Raw genomic sequence first — 21278 nt, forward strand, 5'->3', positions numbered from 1 at the left:
CCTATTTCTTTAAGAATTTTGTACAGTTTGTTGTGATTCAAATAGTCAAAGTCTTTGGCATAGTCAATAAACCAGAAGTAGATGTTTTTCTGGAACTCTCTTGCTTTTTCAATGATCCAATGGATGTTGGCAATTTGATCTCTGGTTTCTCTGTCTTTTCTAAATCCAGCTTGAACATCTGGAAGTTCATGGTTTATGTATTGTTGAAGCCTGGCTTGGAGAGTTTTGAGCATTACTTTGCTAGTGTGTGAGGTGACTGCAATTGTATGGTAGTTTGAACATTCTTTGGCATAGCGTTTCTTTGGGATTGGAATGAAAACTGACCTTTTCCAATCCTGTGGCCACTGCTGAGTTTTTTCCAAATTTGCTGGCATATTGAGTGCAGCACTTTCACAGCATCATCTTTTAGGACTGGAAATAGCTCAACTGGAATTCCATCACCTCTACTAGCTTTGTTTGTAGTGATGCTTCCTAAGGCCCACTTGACTTCACATTCTAGGATGTCTGGCTCTAGGTGAGTGATCACACTGTCATGGTTATCTGGGTCATGAAGATCTTTTTTGTATAGTTCTTCTGTGTATTCTTGCCACCTCTTCTTCATATCTTCTGCTTCTGTTAGGTCTATACCATTTCTGTCCTTTAATGAGCCCATCTTTGCATGTAATGTTCCTTAGGTATCTCTAATTTTCTTGAAGAGATCTCTATTCTTTCCCATTCTATTGTTTTCCTCTATTTCTTTGCACTGATCACTGAGGAAGGCTTTCTTATCTCTTCTTGTAATTCTTTGGAACTTGACATTCAAATGGGTATATCTTCCCTTTTCTCCTCTGCCTTTCACTTCTCTTCTTTTCTCAGCTATTTGGAAGGCCTCCTTAGACAGCCATTTTGGTTTTTTGCATTTCTTTTTCTTGGGGATGGTTTTGGTTACTGCCTCCTGTACAATGTCATGAACCTCTGTCCATAGTACTTCAGGTACTCTGTCTTATCAGAACTAATCCCTTGAATCTATTTGTCACTTCTACTGTATAATTGTAAGGGATTTGATTTAGGTCATACCTGAATGGTCTAGTCATTTACCCTATTTTTTTTTCAACTTAAATCTTAATTCGGCAATAAGGATTTCATGATCTGAGCCACAGTCAGCTCCTGGTCTTGTTTTTGCTGATGATACAGAGCTTCTCCAGCTTTGGCTGCAAATAATATAATCAATCTGATGTTGGTATTGACCATGTGGTAATGTCCATGTGTAGAGTCTTCTCTTTTGTTGTTATAAGAGGGTGTTTGCTATGACCAGTGCGTTCTCTTGGCAAAATTCTGTTAGCCTTTGTCTTGTTTCATTCTGTACTCCAAGGCCAAATTTTCCTTTTACTCCAGGTATCTCTTGACATCCTACTTTTGCATTCCAGTCCCCTATGATGAAAGGACTGGAAGGACTGATGTTGAAGCTGAAACTCCAACACTTTGGCCGCCTGATGCAAAGAACTGACTCACTGGAAAAAACCCTGATGCTGGGAAAGATTGAAGGCAGGAGGAGAAGGGGATGACAGAGGATGAGATGGTGTGACATCACCGACTCAATGGACATGAGTTTGAGTAAACTCCAGGAGTTGGTGATGGACAGGGAGGCCTGGCATGTTGCAGTCCATACGGTCGCAGAGTCGGACATGACTGAGCGACTGAACTGAACTTAATACCTCAGAGTCATCTCACGTCAAGACAAATGTGTTCTGCCTCCCCTTGCTTTCCTGTATTTATTGTGTTTACTTTTAATTATATTTACTCTGAGATCTCCGTCTGATAATAGGTAATAGAACATGACTGGAGTCTCACCGCTCAAGCTCTCCTGAAAGGACAAAATCTATCCATTTCTACTATTGATAGTAGTGGTCGAGACTTCCTGTGTCACCGCCCAGCAAGCGTTGTTCTGATTACACAAATGGACTCATTTAATCTTCACAACAGCCTGATGTAGTGAGTACTTTTTATTATCACCTCCATTTTACAATCATGAACTCCCAACGTGCCTTTTGTGTTGCTGCCGATCACCCTCTACTTCCTCTTCCGTGTCTTTTCACACAGACCTTTCACAGCCGTTCTAGAATGTTCTCTAATTTGATGACACTTGTCAAATGGTTGACAACACTTGACAAACACTTGTCAACACAGGAGAAGTGGAAGACAAAGGTGAGAGGGCCTTAGGAAGTCAAAAAGAACGTGCATTTCTGATTAGGCTCTATATTGTCTTGGGGAAAGCTATTACTTACTGCGGGGAATCAGGCTTTCCATTAAATGTATCAGAGGAAGCCAACTGGAGCTCTTGTTGCTGGAAAGGCCAAGCTGGATTGTGAGCCTTTCATCCCATGAGGTCACAGGACTAGAACACCAGATGCCTGTGACCTCCGGATGCAGCAAAACTCTCCTAGGTTGTTTAGTCACTAGGCTGTGCCTGACTCTTTTGCCACCCCATGGACCATCTCCTGCCAGGCTCCTCTGTCCATGGGATTTCCCAGGCAAGAGTACTGGAGTGGATTGCCATTTCCTTCTCCAAAACCTCTACTAACATCTGGCCGATTGAGGGCACCAGGGTTTAGAAGACACAGGCTGTGGAGGGCTGGGAGGTGGATCATGGCATTTGCAGGAGACAGGCTGCCTGTTCCATCCTGTGCCTGTGCTTCAAATGTCCTCTGTGCACCTTCCTGTCAGCTTAACTGCAATATTTACATGTCAAACAGCTTCCTAAAGCTGAGCACAGAAGAATGGATGCTTTTGAACTGTGGTGTTGGAGAAGACTCTTGAGAGTCCCTTGGACTGCAAGGAGATCCAACCAGTCCATCCTAAAGGAAGTCAGTCCTGGGTGTTTATTGGAAGGACTGATGTTGAAGCTGAAACTCCAATATTTTGGCCAACTGATGGAAGAGCTGACTTATTTGAAAAGACCCTGATGTTGGGAAAGATTGAAGGCAGGAGGAGAAGCGGCTGACAGAGGATGAGATGGTTGGATGGAATCACTGACTAGATGGACATGAGTTTGAGTAAACTATGGGGGTTGGTGATGGACAGGGAGGCCTGGCGTGCTGTGGTTCATGGGCTCGCAAAGAGTTGGACATGACTGAGTGGCTGAACTGAACTGTACCCTTTAGACTCTCTATTAACTTCCTGGGAACATGTGGGAAGAACTGACCACACACCGAAGGCATGTATTAACACACAACATGAAAGCTTTTCTCAAGTTCTGAGAAGACTTGGAGTTTTAGGGTCTCTTCCTTGAGGGCACTTCCTGTCTCCTGCCTGGGGTTCCCAGTGGGAGAAGAACACAACGGTAGAGACTGGGGCCGACTTAGGTGGAAACAGCTGGGAGATCTGTGAACGCTGTCTCAGGAGATACAAACAAGCCCTCAGTTAACTCCTAACATATCAGGAAAGGCGTCTCTCCCACCGGCTCCCAGAAGAGGTCTGTGAAAGGTCCTGGTCATCTGTGCATTGGACAGAGCTTCAAAACCAGCCGGCTCAGCCTTCTTGGCAGCATCCTCGAGACTCTCCAATGCGGTATTGCGGCAGACACGTGGGCCACCACAAAACTGTGCTGGTCAGGACTGTAACCTCCCCACCCTCCCCAAAACATCTAAGGTTTCTGCTGGGAATCGGAAAATTACTGAGTGATACTATTCCGTCTTTCCCTGCCCAGGCCAATTTTTTCATCTACCACAGAACCCACAACTTGGTATATGTACTACATCTCCAGGTGTTTCTTCCCGGGAGGTTCTACTCCACAAATTTCAGTTACATATGCTCTCTGCAGGACTGTTGGTGAGTCTCCAAAAAGAGGGCTTGAAGAAAAGTAGGTAGAGCTGCAATAAAGTTGCCTCCAGAAATTTGGAGACAAAGGGAAGATTCTTAGGAACTAGTACAAATTAATCTGAGTCGAGGTAAGCAGCCTCCTTAGAATATTTCAAAAGAATATAGGATGCTGTGTTATCAGTGTATAGACTTTCACAGTTGAAACAAACTATGCGAACGTTGCTAGTAGTATCTGACATGGTAGGTACTCAACAAACGCCAGCATATTATTTTTTTGTATCTTCTAGTCCAAAATCTATTTGTTGTAGAAATCATTTTGGGCCTCTTTGCTAGAATCTTCTTCTCTGAGAGTGAGCATAAATATATTTCTCTGCAGTTTTTTCTTATAATCTTCTATTTCTGGAGACTTTACAGAATAAGCCTTCTCTCTCTTGGCCGTAACAAATTTTGAGGGTAGTCATTTTGTTCCTCAAACATTCTTTTCCATTTGAAAATCCCCAAGGTCCTCAACCTTTCTGCTATGACCTGTTTTTGAGGCCTTCAGCATCCTCTTCACTCCCTCTTAACATAAGTACCTATGTTTGTCCCTCTTGGAATGTGGACACGAATGGGACACCTCAGGGCCATCATGTTTTCTCATTGTCATCTACGGAAGGTGGCATGAAATTTGTTTCACTGTCCAGTTTGTGCTAAGAAACTATCTTACTATCTTGCTAGTCAAGGAAACCTTCACAGATTTTTAAGTCACTTCTCCCATCTAAGAGTGAAGATGGCTGATGGTTCATGCACAGCTGTTTTCCTCTCCTTTCATGGTAGTTGGATACCTGGCTACGTAGCTAGAGATTACATTGCCCAGCCTTCTCTGCAGCGAGGGTCCTGACTCCACTGTTGTCAAATATAAGTGATGCACTCAACTTCCACATTTGGGCCTTTAAACATTGCCTCTGTGCTTCTCTGTGCCTTTTTCCTTTACTGATAGCTGGAAGCTGCACAGGCCTGTGACCAGGCTCTAAGGATGCAGATGAGGACCACATTCAAGGGGGCTGATGGAATTACAAGAGGGAGACTGAGGCCCTGAATGATCAGTGAAGCAGGGAACTGGCCAATCGGGACCTTTAACAACGAGATTTGTATCAGTCAACCATTGGCATGGTAGTGTGTAACAAACATCTCCCAAAATATCTGTATTCACGCCTGTGGGTCCGTCAGTCAGGGGCAGCTAGGCTGATCTAGGTTGGGTGCATCTCCTGGCTTGCTCCCCGTGTGTCTTATCCTCACGGGACCAGTGCCTCCTTCGGGTTCAGTCTTCCCTGGCAGGCCTTTAGAGTAACAGCACATGTGAAGAAACATGTGACATCTATGAATGAATAGTGGTTTATGGTGTTCATTTTCTACAACCCTCTAACACATTATTACTTGCCAGTGTTCCTTAAAGATTCTTTACTAAGGTCCAGCTGTCTCATTCCTCTCAGGAGTTTGGGACATACTTCAGAAGACACAGTTTTAGGGTACCCAGAAGATCTTCTGTTACTTCTTCACCAACTTAGATCTTAATCTCTCAGTGTCCCAACACCAAAGTCAGAGGAGACAACCAGGTTGTGCCAGCCCAGAGAATGGCTTGATTTTCCCGGCTCCGGTGTCCACTCTGATCCAATTGTCTGTGGTCAAGGAGATAGGATCTTAAAATAACACGACACTTTCAACATCTTTCTTTAGCAGGGTCTGTGGATGAGAGGAAATTTCAAAGAAAAGGGTGGAGGGAGCTAGGTGCAACCCTAATCATACTGAATTCCTAGAAATGCAAAGTCATAGACCAGACAACGGGTCATGCATCCTTACCCAGAAACTGACAGCTAGGGAGTCCCAGCCTACATTGATCTCCTCCGCTGGCCTCCAATGAACCATACCTCCTGGTGTTTACACCCTTTAGTGCTCCTCTCCCACATGACTCTGGACTTGACCATGGGCTTGCTTTGGTTATTGAGACATTAGCAAAGTGATGCCAACAGACTTGCTAAATGAACTCACACTGGGAACTGTCCTCTGGAAATGCTCCTTCTTAAAAGCCAACTGCCATTCTATAAGGAAACTTGGGCTACCATGCTGAATGGGAAGAGGAGGCCCCAGGCCCAGTCACTGAATACATCCCACGAGTGACCTCAGACGTACCACATGGAAAAGAAGAACCACTCAGCTGATGCCAGTCAGTCCAGAGAATCATGAGAAATAATAAATTGCTGTTGTTTTAAATCACTGTTCAGGGAAGGTTTATAAGGCTACAAAAGATTTATTAAAATACAAGCCTTGTTTAAAATTTCCTTGGCTACAAGACTCATCTAGACATCCACATGTCTGGCCAAGGACTCTTGGAGAAAATTTTCTGGCTTTGGGAATACTGCCAAAGAGCCCTAAAAATGAAATCTGGAGATGTCTTCATTCTCTCTTGGAAACTGAGAAAATTTCCCCCTCAGATCTTGAACAGAAAAGGAAAATCCTTAAGTCACAAGGCATAAGAAAGTCTTGCTAACCAGCCAGGTGAGTCTAGACTCTCACAGAGCTCCACACATTCCTCTCTTAGGCCTGTCACTCCTGTTTTCTCCTCAATAAGTACATCAGCTTGAAGGGAAGGCTGCAGTTGTTTTTCTTGCTGGTTCTCCCAAGATACCAGGGGCATTCCCAAGTGGTACAGTGGTAAAGAAGATGATCGCCAATGCAGGAGACTAAAGAGATGAAGGTTTAATCCCTGGGTCGGGACGATCTCCTGGAGGAGGAGAGGGCAACCCGTTCCAGTATTCCTGCCTGGAAGTTTCCATGGGCAGAGGAGCCCGGCAGACTACAGCCCATGGGGTTGCAAAGAGTTGGGCCCGACTGAGCAATTGAGTGCCTGAGCACGCACATGCACACACACACACACACAAAGACACCAAGAGAGAAAATTGTTTTCAAGTAACTCCTGTTTTATCACCCAGTCTCCTGTGAGATTGCCTGTAGTGTGACGGGTTTAAGTCCTTAAATATTGAAGGGTAAATTTTCCTAATGACAAAGAAAGCTACCTAGAGAGGCAATCACCATCTTCTGAGGTCATGAAAAATACTACTAGGTGGGACTCCCCTGGTGGCAAGTGGTTAGGAATCCGCCTTGAAATGCAAGGGACACAGGTGTGATCCCTGGTTAGGGAACTATTATCCCACAAGCTGCAGAGCAACTAAGCCCGCGTATCATAACTGGAGAGCTTGTGCTCTGAACCAAAAGATCCCACATGATGCAACAAAGACCCGACTCAGCCAAATAAATACTTTGAAAACCATAAAAAATTCTTCTGGGATCTTGGGAATATTTTGGCTGGGTATCTCAGAATAACTGTCTCTGGCTGAAGGTGTCCCCAGTTACTTTCTGATTCCATTCAGGATGCAAGGCTCCAAGTACTATTAAGTGTACCAAGGGATTTCTATTCCAAAACACCAAGACTGACATTAAAAACCTCTTAAGTCAGAGACTAAGCACTGAACTTTGCCCAGAAGCAAACTTTCATTCATTCATTGAACAAGTATGTTATTGGGCAACTACCCTATGGATCCATATGATGGCTGAGCAGATATTTCTTCTTTTGAGGCTTGCCAGCATGCATTCTCACCTTGGGAAGAGTGAATCAAACAATTTTTTTTTTTTTTTTTTTGACGATGGGAGATAGCCTCCTTCTTTTGGATCCAGTTCGATGAGTCTTCTCTCCCTCCCCAAGCCAAGAGAGAGGCTGTGATCCAAGCCAGGCCAATTAAATGTTCTTGCTCTGGATTTTAAATCAAAACAGATTAAAAAGACTGAAAACAAGTTGGCACTCGGGGATCTCACACCCCAATCAGGCTGCTTTTACTAGAACATTTCCTGCCACTTTAACTTCACACTGTTTAGGACTGCCTTGTTACTACTCGTTTCCAAGCCCTGTTCTCTGGCCTATTGATTCCAGATGTCCTTCCAACAAATCTCATTTTCCTTAGATTAGCCACACCGATTTCTGTTGCTTTCATCCCAAACACCCTGACTGGACACAAGAAATGAATGAAACAGACATAATCCCAGCTTTCAAAGTCTATCAGTCTGGTCGGGAAGATACACACTAAACAAATGAAAAAGTGTACATTACAGAGAGTTGTGAAATAAAGGGACAGGGTGTCATGAGAGCCAGGAATGGGGTGACCTAATTGACATTTCAGTGGTGTTGCTGAAATCTGAAGGCTGAACGGGCTCAGGGAGACAGGGTGGAGGGAAAGAACCTCTCTGGCCGAGGACAGAGAACAAGCAAAGGCCCTGAGGCAGGGAGATGTTTGCTGTGTTCCAGGAAGGAATGGAGGCTGGTGTCTTTGGGAGGCATGAGCTAGGGCTACTCCTGGATCACACAGTCTCGTAGGTTACGGGGAGAAGTTAAGTTTGACATCAAGACAAGAGGCAGATGTTACTGGAACATTTTAAGTCTGTGAGGATGTGATCTGATTAGATTTTTAAACAATTCCTCTGGCTGCTGTGAAATGAGGCAGCTTAGAGGACAAGAACTAGGGAGCCATTGATTGTTCTGGGAGGGTGACAATGCTATTTAGGCTACATAGCAGCAAAGGAGAGGGAGAGCAGCAGAGTCCTACTGGAATTTGTCGGTTTGGACACAGGGCCTCCCGCTCCAGAGTGTGACTGCCCGTGGCAAAGACCAGCCCTGCTCCTGCCTGAACCCCCTGCAGATCTGCATCCACTGTGCTTCTCCAGAGTTTCATAATTTATGAAGTGCTGCTCTGTCCAAATCTCACTCGATCCTCGCAGCAACCTCGAGGGGTTGCTGAAAATCAGATAACGAAGGCTGGAAAGGGGCGGTTGAATGGCAAAGATACATAGCTGCTAACAACCAAACCAGGACTCAGATCCGACACCTTCCGTGATCGCTGCTGCCTCCAGCTTAGTAGAAGGAAAAAGAAAGTGAAGTCACTCAGTTGTGTCCAACTCTTTGCGACCCCATGGACTGTAGCCTATCAGGCTCCTCAGTCCATGGGATTTTCCAGGCAAGAGTACTGGAGTGGGTTGCTATTTCCTTCTCCAGGGGATCTCCCCAACTCAGGGATTGAACCCAGGTCTCCTGCATTGTAGGCAGGCGCTTTACCATCTGAGCCACCAGGGAAGTCCAACTTAGTATCTAATGTATAAATTGTGCAAGCCCCAGGAACGTTCACAGATCTGAAAGTGAGTCGAGATCTTCTATGCCAGTCGTGGACATTCCTCGCCCAGATGAGCCTGAGCTCTGTCTGTAGGATGGTCCTGCCACTTCATTTGCATCCCTCTCCTTCCCTTGCCTCGTGGCTTCTGAAACCACTGTCCAGCTTTGCCCAGCACATGCTGAGCCCTCTTTGGCCAAGACATCCATGCCTGCCCCCTTTCATCACATTCTGCCTGAGTCTCCGTCAACATTCTTTGAGTCATTTCTGCCATCCTTCCCTGGAACCTCTGCCTCCCTCTGCCTGGGTTAATGTCTGGACTGGCAGCATCAGCGTTCCATGGCAACTTGTTAGAAATGTGAACTCTCAGGCCCTGCCCCAGGCCTACTGAATGAGGAACCGGGGGGTTGCCCGGCCATCTGTGCTGTCACTGGCCTGCCAGGTGACTGATGCATACCAGAGTTTGAGAACCACTAGCCCACGTCTTCTCAGGAACAGCCCTGGTGCTGCAGACAGCTGAGCCCAGGGAAGGCTGTGTTTCCTATAAACCCAAGTCAGGGGCTGAAGTCCCTGACGGCTCTGACTGCACTTCTGGGCCCGCATGGCTGAGAAATGGGGACAGCCCCAAACTGAAGAACTCAATGAAGCTCCGAGAGGTATTTTCAGGGCCAGTCTCCCGTTAGGCCTCTCTCCTTGGCTTGCAGACAGCTCCTTCTTGCTGTGTCCTCCTGGAAGTCTTCTATCTGAGTGTGTGCACAACTAGGGTGTCTTTTTGTGTCTGATCTCTCTTCTTATAAAGTCACCTGTCAGGCTGGGCCAGGGTCTATCCATATGACCACGTGTAACCATGTGGTGGTAGTGGTCAGTCACTCAGTCGTGTCTGACTCCTTGTGACCCCATGGACTGTAGCCCTCCAGGCTCCTCTGGTCCATGGGATTTTCCCAGTGAGAATATTGCAGTGGGTTGCCATTTCCTCCCCCAAGGGATCTTCCCATCCTGGGGATTGAACCCCCCTCTCCTGCATGGGCAGACTGATTCTTTACCACTGAGCCACCTGGGAATTTAACCAAAACCACCTTTTTAAAGGCCCCGTCCCCCGATACAGTCATATTGTGAGGTGCTGGGGGGTTAGGACTTGAATATATGAATTTATGAGGGGACAGCTCTGTACAGACTATGACTAGAATTCTCTTCAGTGGAGTAGGGAACAACTGTAAGAGGTGGTCAGAGAGGGTTTCCCAGAGAAGATGATGCTTAACTTTAGTCCTATAATATGTTTCCAAGTGGACAGGCATTGAGAGTGAATTCTGGGCAGAGCAAGGTACCCTGGGCAGGTAAAGAAGTGGGACAATTGGTTGGCTTGGAGAGAAGTATGTCAGTGGCTAGAGTATGCGGTCCATGATGTTGTATCTTGCTGCCCAGGTCAGGGGAGTCCAGGGGCCCAGTCTAGAGTCTCCAGTAGCTTTGACTAATGCATCATTTGGGTTCTTTGGTTACTGACTCAAGTTAGGGTAAGTCAGCATGGAATTTATAAAAGGATATTAGGGAGCTCAGAGAATTGTTGGGACGGCAGAAGAATTAAACACAAAAATGGTGCCTTGGGGAATGGTGCCCATCAGAACTGCTTAATTACTTTGACAGAGTGATCCCTGCCAAGGGACCAACAAACAAGCTCTGACAGCTTTCTCTGCCCTTCAGTTCAGTTCAGTTCAGTCGCTCAGCTGTGTCCGTCTCTTTGTGATCCCATGGACTGCATCATGCCAGGCTTCCCTGTTCATCACCAACTCCCAGAGCTTACTCAAACCCAAGTCCATAGAGTCGGCGATGCCATCCAACCATCTCATCCTCTGTCATCTCTGCCCTTGAGACCCTTCAATCAAGATGCAAGATCCCAGACTGATAACATCAAGTATTGGTGAAGATATGACTGATAACATCAAGTATTGGTGAAGATATGACTGATAACATCAAGTATTGGTGAAGACAAGGAGCAGCTAGAACTATCCTAAAATGCTGATGGGAATGTGAACCAGTACCAAAACTTTGGAAAGTTGTTTGGCAATATCTACTAGATATAAAACATACTTACCATGATTCAGCCATTCCCTATTTTCAAATACAAGAACATTTGGTGACACTTGAAGGAATTAGAGTGTATCAAGTCATTGCACTATTTCCTTGCTTTTCCTTTAGCATCATCTTCTTTCAGTGCTCTTTCAGATCAACAGAAGTCTTGCCAATGAACACACATAATTTTTGTTTGTTGTGAACCATCTCTTCTTTTGTAGCCAGTGGTACTCTGAGCTATACTAGCATATAACACAGTCATGGAACTCCACATCCTGACTGCTTTCACTGGAACAATGGGTGTAAATAAATGGAAAATAAGTAGAAAATAATTACTGTAAATGTTTCACATGGATATAAACTTGGCAGCATCACCTGAAAGTTTCTCTGTACACCACTGTGCCTGTGGAATGGGTTGAAGAGCACAGAGCTAGTCTTTGTATCTAGCAGGGGCTAATGCCAGGTAATAAAATGGCATTCATTGAGTTGAATGGACTCCCCATGATTTGCTTGGGGAAAGCCCTGCCTGACTTCTCCTGTTGGTCTGATTCCAGGCTGGATCACTCAACCACTGCCCCAGTGATGACTCTGCTCAATGCAAAAATAATCTTCAATTAGATACTTTGCTCAGTTTAAAAATTATGTTCATTTGGCCTCTTCTGACTTCTTGGCCAATGTTTTTCAGCCAAAAAACTAAAATCTGAAACTGTTGCCTGTGCATGTCCTTCAAAGGACTTCCCCCATTACAGTCATTTTTTTAGAGTGTCTGTACAGAGCAGTGTGCCCATCAGTGTGGTTTAGACCAATATACAGTTGATTCTTGTTATTCAACTTGGTATTATGGTATAATGGTATAATATTCTTGGTATTATGTCCTCTGAAGTCATCAGGAACACTGAATTAGTGAACACTGAAACATTGTTCCTAGCGGAAATAGAACCTTGACTATGAAAGCAATGCAAGTATTTGACTGGGGGGGTTACACATACATTTTAGTGAGTAGGTACCATTTGCAAATATAGACTCAATGAATAATGACGACTGGCTATGTATGGTTCATATTCTTCATGAGAACTTAAATCCTCTAACCCATCTTTCCATCCTTGCCCTTTCTCCCCAGTCTATGCTTAGCCTCTGGACTCCAAGCTTTTCAACAGTCATTTATCTTTATGCCATCCAGGATGGCAGGCTGCAGTATCCTGGAAGGCACACACTGCCTAGTGTGAGCATATATATACCTGATGGAAGGTTATAAGAGATACTCTCAAGATTCCTCCCACCCCCTACCTCCTTCAGAGCCCTTTTCCTCCTGTTTACTCTCCTTTCTCCCCCTTCTGCACTTCTTCCTGAGGCCCACTCCCCCACACTCTCACCTAGCTTTGCTTTCAGACCACATTTCCTCTCCCCTCACCTGTGACCCTCCTCCCCAGAAGGCCCAGAAGGTCTTTCAAGTACTTTCCTTTAGAAAAACTGATCCCTTGCAGTTTTGGTGACTGCAACTACATTGCTGGCTACTTTGTGATTTCATCCTGACCTGGAAGTTGAGGATGGAGAGTCCTTCAGAGGAACCAGCTTGCAGAGGCCCCCAGGGGCCCTGGTACCGTTAGAACAGAGCTGGAACCACCACGGTTATCTGGGGGCTGATCAGTTCTACCGTTGCAGGACACATCCATCTACAGCTCAGTGGTTGAAAACAAGCATGTTTCCCTCATACATCAGGGACTCCAGGCTGGGCTCAGCTGGGTGGTTCTGCTCTTCTCTGTTTGGCTTGATCATCACAGTCCACCGGGGGTCAACTGATCTGGAATGGACCTGTTGGAAGTGGCCCTGCTCCAGTGTGTCTCTTTCCCCTCCTGGAATGGTGGGTAGACTAGAGCATGCCCTTCCTAAGGCAACTGCATGAGTGCAAGAGAATAAGCAGAAGCACTCATAAAGCCTTAAAAGCCTAGGCTCAGAATCAACATACTGCCTGGAGTGTGGGGACCCCCAAACCCCCCTCTCAGGTGTGCCAGAAGTCACAGGGCTCAGTATCAGACGCACACTAAATCAGCAAAGGAACAAGGCACCAAGGGCCGGGTCTGGGGGCCAGCTGTCCTCTCCCGGGGGGGTCTACAGACAGGGCCTATCTCTCCTAGCAGCAACATATGATGACACAAGGGGAATATTGGCAACAAGGGACGCTCCCCTGAGCCTTGGTGGCCGGGGTTCTCACCGGTCATGAAGGCACAGCTGGCTGCTGCTGTGTTTACCGCAGTGTGGACCAGCCCCTCCGAAGGTCCATGTGATGCTCTGTAGTCCCAGGCATCACCACAGATAGCACTGTGTCACTATCTGGTTTGGCTCCGGGTAAACAAGGACACTCTTGTCAGGCAGGATATCCCCGGGCTTAATGCTACCTCCCAGGAAGCAGGAACCAAGCCTTCTTTGGAATATGCAGAGTTTGGAGTTAGTCCTTTAACACAGGCTGTCTCTTCTGTCTCAGTCTAGTGACTGTGTCAGAGTCAGGGGGCAGTGTGGTGTCACAGCTGAAGGCATAGCTGCAGGGATGGGGGGTGAGCTGGGGCCACTCATGCCACCCAAACAAGGGCCTGTCTAGGGTGAGGACGGGGCCACAGTCCACCATGTTCTCATCATCCTAGAACACCACACTCCCTGCATCCCGTGTGCTGTCCTCCACTTTCCCATAGCTCCTCATTTACCAGGAAAGTCCCAACTCAGGCTGTAAAATTGAGGGCGCCCCAAAGCTCTCTCTGATGACCCTCAGCAAAGGCAGAGCCTTCTGAACTGACTCAAGCTCCACCCTGCCCAGTGCTCTGAGATGAGATGGCCCCTGTCCCACGCTCCTTTCGATTCTTCGTCTGTCCTCTTCTCCTGATTGGTCCCCGACTTAACTTAACCAGGACAATGATCTCCCTGCCTCACATGTGCCTTGGAGGCTCCCTGGCCCAACCGTCTGCTCCCATTCCTGACAGCCTGCCCACTGCCCAGCGTGGAAAGTGCAGATCAGTTCTTCTGAGGGCTGTTTCCAGTCCCCAGTCCCCATATTCCCACCTGGTTCTTCTCCTCCCAGCTGCTGAAACGATTTCCAGATTTTCAAGGCAGGGAGGAATTGGTGAGAACTCTTCACAATCCACGTCCCTTTGCCCAGGCTTGTAAAACACTTTATGTGCAAATATATTGTCTCCTCCTTGGCACCTGGGGTGTGAAACTGGGCTGGCAGCAAATCTGGTCTGAATCCAGGCTACTCCTGGGCCTCAGAGCAAAACCAGGCCACTCGCAGAGATTATTGACCCTGAAGATGAAGCTTTCCTCTTCCCAAATGTCACCTCCTCCATGAAGCCTTCCTTAGACCCTTAGGGGATAGTGATTTCTCTCCAGTCTGAAACCTCATGAAGGTTTCCATACAGATTCTTCCTGGTATTACTTCCTTTTCCCTGAGAGCCCCATCTCATCTGTGTTGTAGGTAATCGGAACCATATCTATCCCCTTTACATCTACCCCCTAGAGTCAATGTTTGTTGAATGACTATTTGATGATAGCTGACAGATGGCCCCATGGGCCCTAGTCTCTAAAAGGCAGATCTAAACTGGAAAAAGAAAGGTCAGCAGAGTTCTTTGTTCACCTCAGCCCTAAAGCAGGTACAACAGGCCACCCCATGGGGAGCCTGGCGCAGGGACCTTCCAATGCCTGACAGGCGGCCCGTCAAGAAAGAAGAAACCAGGATGCAGGCTCCCTGAGGGTGGGGATGTGTTTTAGTTTATACCTTCAGGGCTCAGCAAAATGCTGCCCACCTAGAAACAGTGAGGTCCAACAAAGCCACAAGGAGCAGGTAATACAAGGCTCAATTTAGAGACAGAACTGAAGCAAGCAGCTTCTTAAAATAAGGCCTTCCAGTGGGGTGGGGGTGGGAAGGGTGGGGGTGGGAGAGTGGGCCCAGAGTCAGCCAGCAGGTTCTTTTTCTCTTCTGCTCCCTCCAGAGTTGAGGCTGTGTCCTTGGAGCAGCAGCGCCCCCACCATCACCAGCTCCCACAGACCCCCAGGTGCCAAGATGCCAGCAGGCAGTGGAGGCGTGGAAGAGGCTCCCTCCACAGCCGAGCTGCTCACCCTTCAATGTGCACGTGCTCAGCCCAGGTTTTGTGAACCTGCAGCTGCTGGGTTTGTAGGTCTGGGTAGCGCCTGAGATTCCACAGTTCTCCCAAGTTCCTGGGTGATGCGGATGCTGCTGGCTGAGGAAGGTATTTGAGTGGTGATGGGCCAGGCTAGCAACGGGTCTCAGAGCTGGCAGCCTATGGTCACCTGGCAGAATTTTAAGCTGCTGCTGCTACTGCTGCTAAGTCACTTCAGTCGTGTCCAACTCTGTGTGACTCCATAGACGGCAGCCCACCAGGCTCCCCTGTCCCTGGGATTCTCCAGGCAAGAACACTGGAGTGGGTTGCCATTTCCTTCTCCTATGAATTTTAAGCTACTGAGGCCTATTGCCAATAACTGGATGGTTATTGTGAGGTTAGTGGGTCTCCAAGTTCAGGCCCTGGGCTGGCAGCACCAGCATCAGCTGGAAACTTGTGAGAAATGTAAAAGCTCAGGGGCCCTCACAGACCCCCAAACTGCAAGGGCGAGTGCAGGAATCTAGGTTTTAACAAGCCCTTCAGGTGCACACTGAAGCCTGTGAATCTCTGCATTTTCTGCCTCCCAGTGTGATATAACAGGAGGTGCAGAATATCACACAGAATCACCATATGGGCTTCTTACCAGAAGTACTTGACCTGAGTCTCTTCTCAAGGAAACAGTGGTTATCCTATCCTGGTAATGCTGTGTGGTTGTGGAGAATGTCCCTTTTTTTTTTTTTTTTTCCATTTATTTTTATTAGTTGGAGGCTAATTACTTTACAATATTGTAGTGGTTTTTGTCATACATTGACATGAATCAGCTATGGATTTACATGTAATCCCCATCCCATCCCTCTGGGTCTTCCCAGTGCACCAGGCCCGAGCACTTGTCTCATGCATCCAACCTGGGCTGCTGATCTGTTTCACCCTTGATAGTATACTTGTTTCAATGCTATTTTCTCAGAACATCCCACCCTCGCCTTCTCCCACAGAGTCCAAAATTCTGTTCTGTACATCTGTGTCTCTTTTTCTGTTTTGCATATAGGGTTATCGTTACCATCTTTCTAAATTCCATATATATGTGTTAGTATACTGTATTGGTCTTTATCTTTCTGGCTTACTTCACTCTGTATAATGGGTTCCAGTTTCATCCATCTCATTAGAACTGATTCAAATGAATTCTTTTTAATGGCTGAGTAATATTCCATGGTGTATATGTACCACAGCTTCTTATCCATTCGTCTGCTGATGGGCATCTAGGTTGCTTCCATGTCCTGGCTATTATAAACAGTGCTGCAATGAACACTGGGGTGCATGTGTCTCTTTCAGATCTGGTTTCCTCAGTGTGTATGCCCAGAAGTGGGATTGCTGGGTCATATGGCAGTTCTATTTCCAGTTTTTTAAGGAATCTCCACACTGTTCTCCATAGTGGCTGTACTAGTTTGCATTCCCACCAACAGTGGAAGAGGGTTCCCTTTTCTCCACACTCTCTCCAGCATTTATTGCTTGTAGACTTTTGGATAGCAGCCATCCTGACTGGCGTGTAATGGTTGTGTAGTGGTTGTGGAGAACGTCCCTTTTCTTAAGGGAGACATGCTGAAACATTTAGGGGTGAAGTGTCAATGTGTGCAGACTGCTTTGGCATGGTTTGGCCAAAAGAGAATGCATGTGTAATAAGAGAGACAGTATGGGTGTGGCAAGATGTTAATAGCTGGTAAATTTAGATAAGAGGTTTAAAGGAGTCCCATGAACCCTTCTTTCAAATTTTCTGAATTTGGGGAATTTTAAAAAATAAACGAAGAAATAGTAACCATGCAGGGTCTGGCCTCTGGTGTTCTCTGATGCAGTTGCTTGAAGGTAAAAGCTGAATCCATTGTAAAATCTCCTTCTGGTAATGCAAACGCAGAGCCAGTATTGAGGACCTCAGTTGCAGGGCAGCTTTTCTTAAACTGTGTTCAAAACAACCACCTGCACCAGAACTGTCTGGGCTGCTGCTTTAAAATGCAAGTCCTGAGCCTCATTTGTGCCCTGGAATGAGGATCTCTCAGGCCAGCACCATGGAGAATTCTGATGCTAATATTTGAGAATCATTGTTTAAAACCCTTTGTCAGAGCATTAGGTCACCAATCCAGGCTACAACAGGGCCCAGGACATAAAATGAACTAGTACATGTACGCCCATGGCTGATTCATGTCAATGTATGGTGAAAACCACTACAATATTATAAAGTAATTAGCCTCCAATTAAAATATATAAATAAATTAAAAATAAAATGAACTAGTAAAGCAGGCTGGGTATAAGGCAGTAGGGAGCAGTGAGAAATAAAGGAGACAAGAGAACAGATGCTCCCTTTAAAGCCCCAGCTTCCAGCTGACTGTGGCAAGAATGTGTTGCCAATGTTGCCCAGCATTGTCAAATCTTTTTTTTTTGGAAGATATACAAGAAATTCAGAATTTTTAATCCCCCAGTTTAAAAGTGTTGATGACTTTCTCAATCAAAATCCAAACACTGTAGGGTCTGCAGTGATGTCCCTTCTTTCATGACTTATATTTGTAATACATGTGCTGTCAATGTGTGTGTGTGTGTATTCAGACAAAGCTAAACAAAACATCTCTGGGGGTAATGTGCAGCCTCCTTACCACTCATCTGTAACTTCTGACTTGGACTTAGCTAAGCAATCGGGATGCTATGAGGGTCATGGTTCAAGGGTTCTATAGCTTGTCAGAGAAAATCCCACAGCCGGCATTCTAATCGTGTTGTCACATCCTGGAACAATAGTTTCCCCTGCAGGAATCTTCCCAAACATCCCCTGCAGATTTCCTCTGTTGTTCTTTAAGCCTGATGGGGCTGAGGGGGCGGGAGAACCTGAGTGAGTGGTGCTTCCACTCCAAAGGGGTTTCCCACTTACTCTGGGTACTTTCTATGATCCAATGGATGTTGGCAGTTTGATCTCTGGTTCCTCTTGCCTTTTCTAAATCCAGCTTGTATATATCTGCAAATTCTCGGTTCATATACTATTGAATCCTAGCTTGGAGGATTCTGAGCATGACCTTGCTAGCATGTGAAATGAGTGCGACTGTGCAATTTGAACATTCTTTGGCATTGCCCTTCTTTGGGATTGAAATGAAAACACTTTTCCAGTGAGAGTTGGACCATAAAGTAAGCTGAGCGCTGAAGAACTGATGCTTTTGAACTGTGGTGTTGGAGAAGACTCTTGAGAAACCCATGGAAGGCAAGGAGATCAAACCAGTCCATCCTAAAGGAAATCAACCCTGAATATTCGTTGGAAGGACTGATGCTGAAGCTGAAACTTCAATACTTTGGCCACCTGATGGGAAGAGCTGACTCATTAGAAAAGACCCTGATGCTGGGAAAGATTGAGGGCAGGAGGAGAAGGGGATGACAGAGGATGAGATGGTTGGATGGCATCACCAACTTGATGGACATGAGTTTGAGCAAGCTCCAGGAGATGGTGGAAGACAGTGAAGCCTGGTGTGCTGCAGTCCATGGGGTCGAAAAGAGTCGGACAGGACTGAGCGACTGAACAGCTACAGCAACTGGGCACTTTCTGCGGCTCCAGCCCAGCAACCACGCCACCTGCCCGCACGTCCTGGGCTGCAAGGTCTCCGTCCCAGCAACTCTGCTGCCCTGTTGTGTGAACCTGGGCAAGTCACATCCCCTCTCTGCACCACCAGCTCCTTTCCGTGGCAAGAGACTATAGCCATTGGTTTTTTTTAGCGCAGAACTCTTTTTTTTTTTTTTAAATCGAATGAAAATTTATAGCAAAACCCAAATATAAAGCAAAATGACACAAGGTTAACTTTTCCTAAGGTTGACTGGGACACATGAATACTTGCCAAACCTCTCATACCGCCATAAAATCCCAGGAAAAGAGTTTGAAAACTACAGAGCTTAGTTATTTTCAATAAAGTTTTCCAATTTGGAGATTTGCTTTTTTTTCCAATTTGGAAATGCCATTTTTATGGGATTTATGGGATTTCAGATATTTATGGGCAATTTGCTCTAGGTGTCCCACTTGTTAATATTTTACTTACAACTGTAGGGAAGGCCACTTCTTCAAAGCAATTTTTGAAGCCTCCTGATTATACAAAATTGTGCTAGAAGCTATAAAGGAAAACAGTCATGGCTCCCAGTTACCTGGCATTAGAATTAAAAATACTGAGAGGTCAAAGAGGAAATGGGCTTTGGACAAATTCTCATCCTGTGCTTTTTGACCTTTTCTAACCTATGGCTTCCTTATGACAAGCATAAAGATCTCATGGACTGAGAGTTCTTGATGTCATCCCACAACTGCTTTGAGAAAAATTTTGTTCAACTTTTCTTTGTGTAATTTATCTAACAATAAATTACAATTTATTGTAATAAATTAAAATAATTAAAAGACAATAGGTATTATATTTTCATGTTCCACATGAAATTATTTAACAGAGCATTATTTACTTGCTTTTTCCAAAACACACATGTATGCCACCACCAAAGAACGGAACCCTCTCCTTCCTTCCAGTCATTGAGTATAACTGACCAAATCCATTCATCCTCGTTTGTGCTTAAGCCTTGCTGTCTTCAGTTATGAAGTGTGAGGCCTTAATACTGGAAGTGAGGTGGGTCTGGGGAGTTGGTGGGGATACAGGTGAAACCAGAGTAGCCTTGGGTTGATTATTGTTGAAACTGGGCAAATGGTCTATGGAGATTCTTTGGTGTTCTCTCCACTTCTATATGTTTCAAAAATTCCCATAATGAAAGGGTTGAAATGAAGATGCTGTCATCTGCCTGCATGTTGGAGTGGAGTGTTTCGCCCCGCTGCAAACCTGGAAGTGTGTTGAATGGCATCTTCAGTTGCTATAGCCACTCCTGACCATGTTTCTCCTGCCTCCACTCCCCGACTCTATCCATTTTGTCATACCAGAGTATCCTACTGCGCCCCTCTGAGGACACCCAGGGAAGTGCAGCAGTCCAAATCCCAAGTCAGCGGAAGCCCCTCATTCTGGGTCCCTTCACTGGCTTCTTTTCAGTAACCAGTGGAGCTGGTCCCGGCCACTGCAAGTCCTCTCTAGCCTGGGGTACAGAGGGTTAACACTCTGCCTCTGGAATGACTGGGTTTCCCTTTGGTCAGAGCTGCCTTTTAGGCTCATGCCTTGGTGATGACTCAGTACAGACCAGCATGACCGTGAGTCTGTGGCTCCCGAGTCCGGCGTAACTGACCTGTATTACCAGAAATTAAGACTGTTTACACTTGACTTCTTCATCCAGGTTGAAACAACACACCTGTGTCCTGAGTGGTGGGAAAGGCTTCCGTAACACTGGGTGCCTCATGGACGGCAGCCTCCAGGGATAAAACAAATCAGAAGCTGCTGCTAACTAAAGAATCTGTGGCATTCAAACGCAGGGAAGGGGTTGTGGGGGTGCGGAGTGGGCGGGCAGGGCACCAAAAGGACTGACATGCGAAAAATCCATCTGTGACAAAATGGCTTCCAACTAATTAAACAGAGAAAAACCTCTTTTAGGGAAGATAATCCTATTGGATCAACTTGCAAGATTTTTCCAGCCACCTTCTGCCTCTTGGAGCTTCAATTAAAAGCTATTTAGCAGATGGCAGTTTCTGAGTCACAAACTTAGACTGTTTCTGAGTCACAAACTTAGACTCTGGCAACCATGTGAGCTGTTGGTTTCCCAGGGGGTCCCGGCCACATATGGCCCTGGAAGAGGTGTGACCGTACGTTCCTGGCGGGCAAGAGAGAGTCCTTGCACATCCTAGCATTCAGATGACAGGCATGTCAGTGCGCCCATCAAGGGCGATGAGCAGGAGGGACTTTACTGCTAATTCTGGAATTTGGGGGCTCTGGCCCCCAAACATAACATAGCAAGGCTGGCAAGGAGCCTAAAAACACATCGTGTGTGTGTGTATGTGTGTGCTCAGTCGTCCACGCGTGTCCGACTCTTTGTACCCCCAGGACAGTAGCTGGCCTGACTTCTCTGTCTGTGGAATTTTCCAGGGAAGAATACTGGAGTGGGTTGCTATTTCCTGCTCTAGGGGATTTTCCCGCATCTCTTGTATCTCCTGAGCTGGCAGGCAGATTCTCTACCGCTGCACCAC

At 46.2% G+C, this 21278-nt stretch overlaps 1 long non-coding RNA gene across 1 annotated transcript; it reads right to left on the reverse strand.

Moving 5' to 3' along the window:
* Positions 1-64: 64 nt before the first annotated feature.
* LOC122444926 lies at positions 65-18288 on the reverse strand. Its single transcript, XR_006270386.1, has 3 exons — positions 18081-18288; positions 9242-9244; positions 65-103 (listed from the first exon to the last, which is right to left on the reverse strand). It is a non-coding gene; the product is annotated as an uncharacterized LOC122444926 (long non-coding RNA).
* Positions 18289-21278: the final 2990 nt, after the last annotated feature.

This window comes from Cervus canadensis, chromosome 7 (genome assembly GCF_019320065.1).
Source record: "Cervus canadensis isolate Bull #8, Minnesota chromosome 7, ASM1932006v1, whole genome shotgun sequence".
Lineage (NCBI taxonomy): Eukaryota > Metazoa > Chordata > Mammalia > Artiodactyla > Cervidae > Cervus > Cervus canadensis.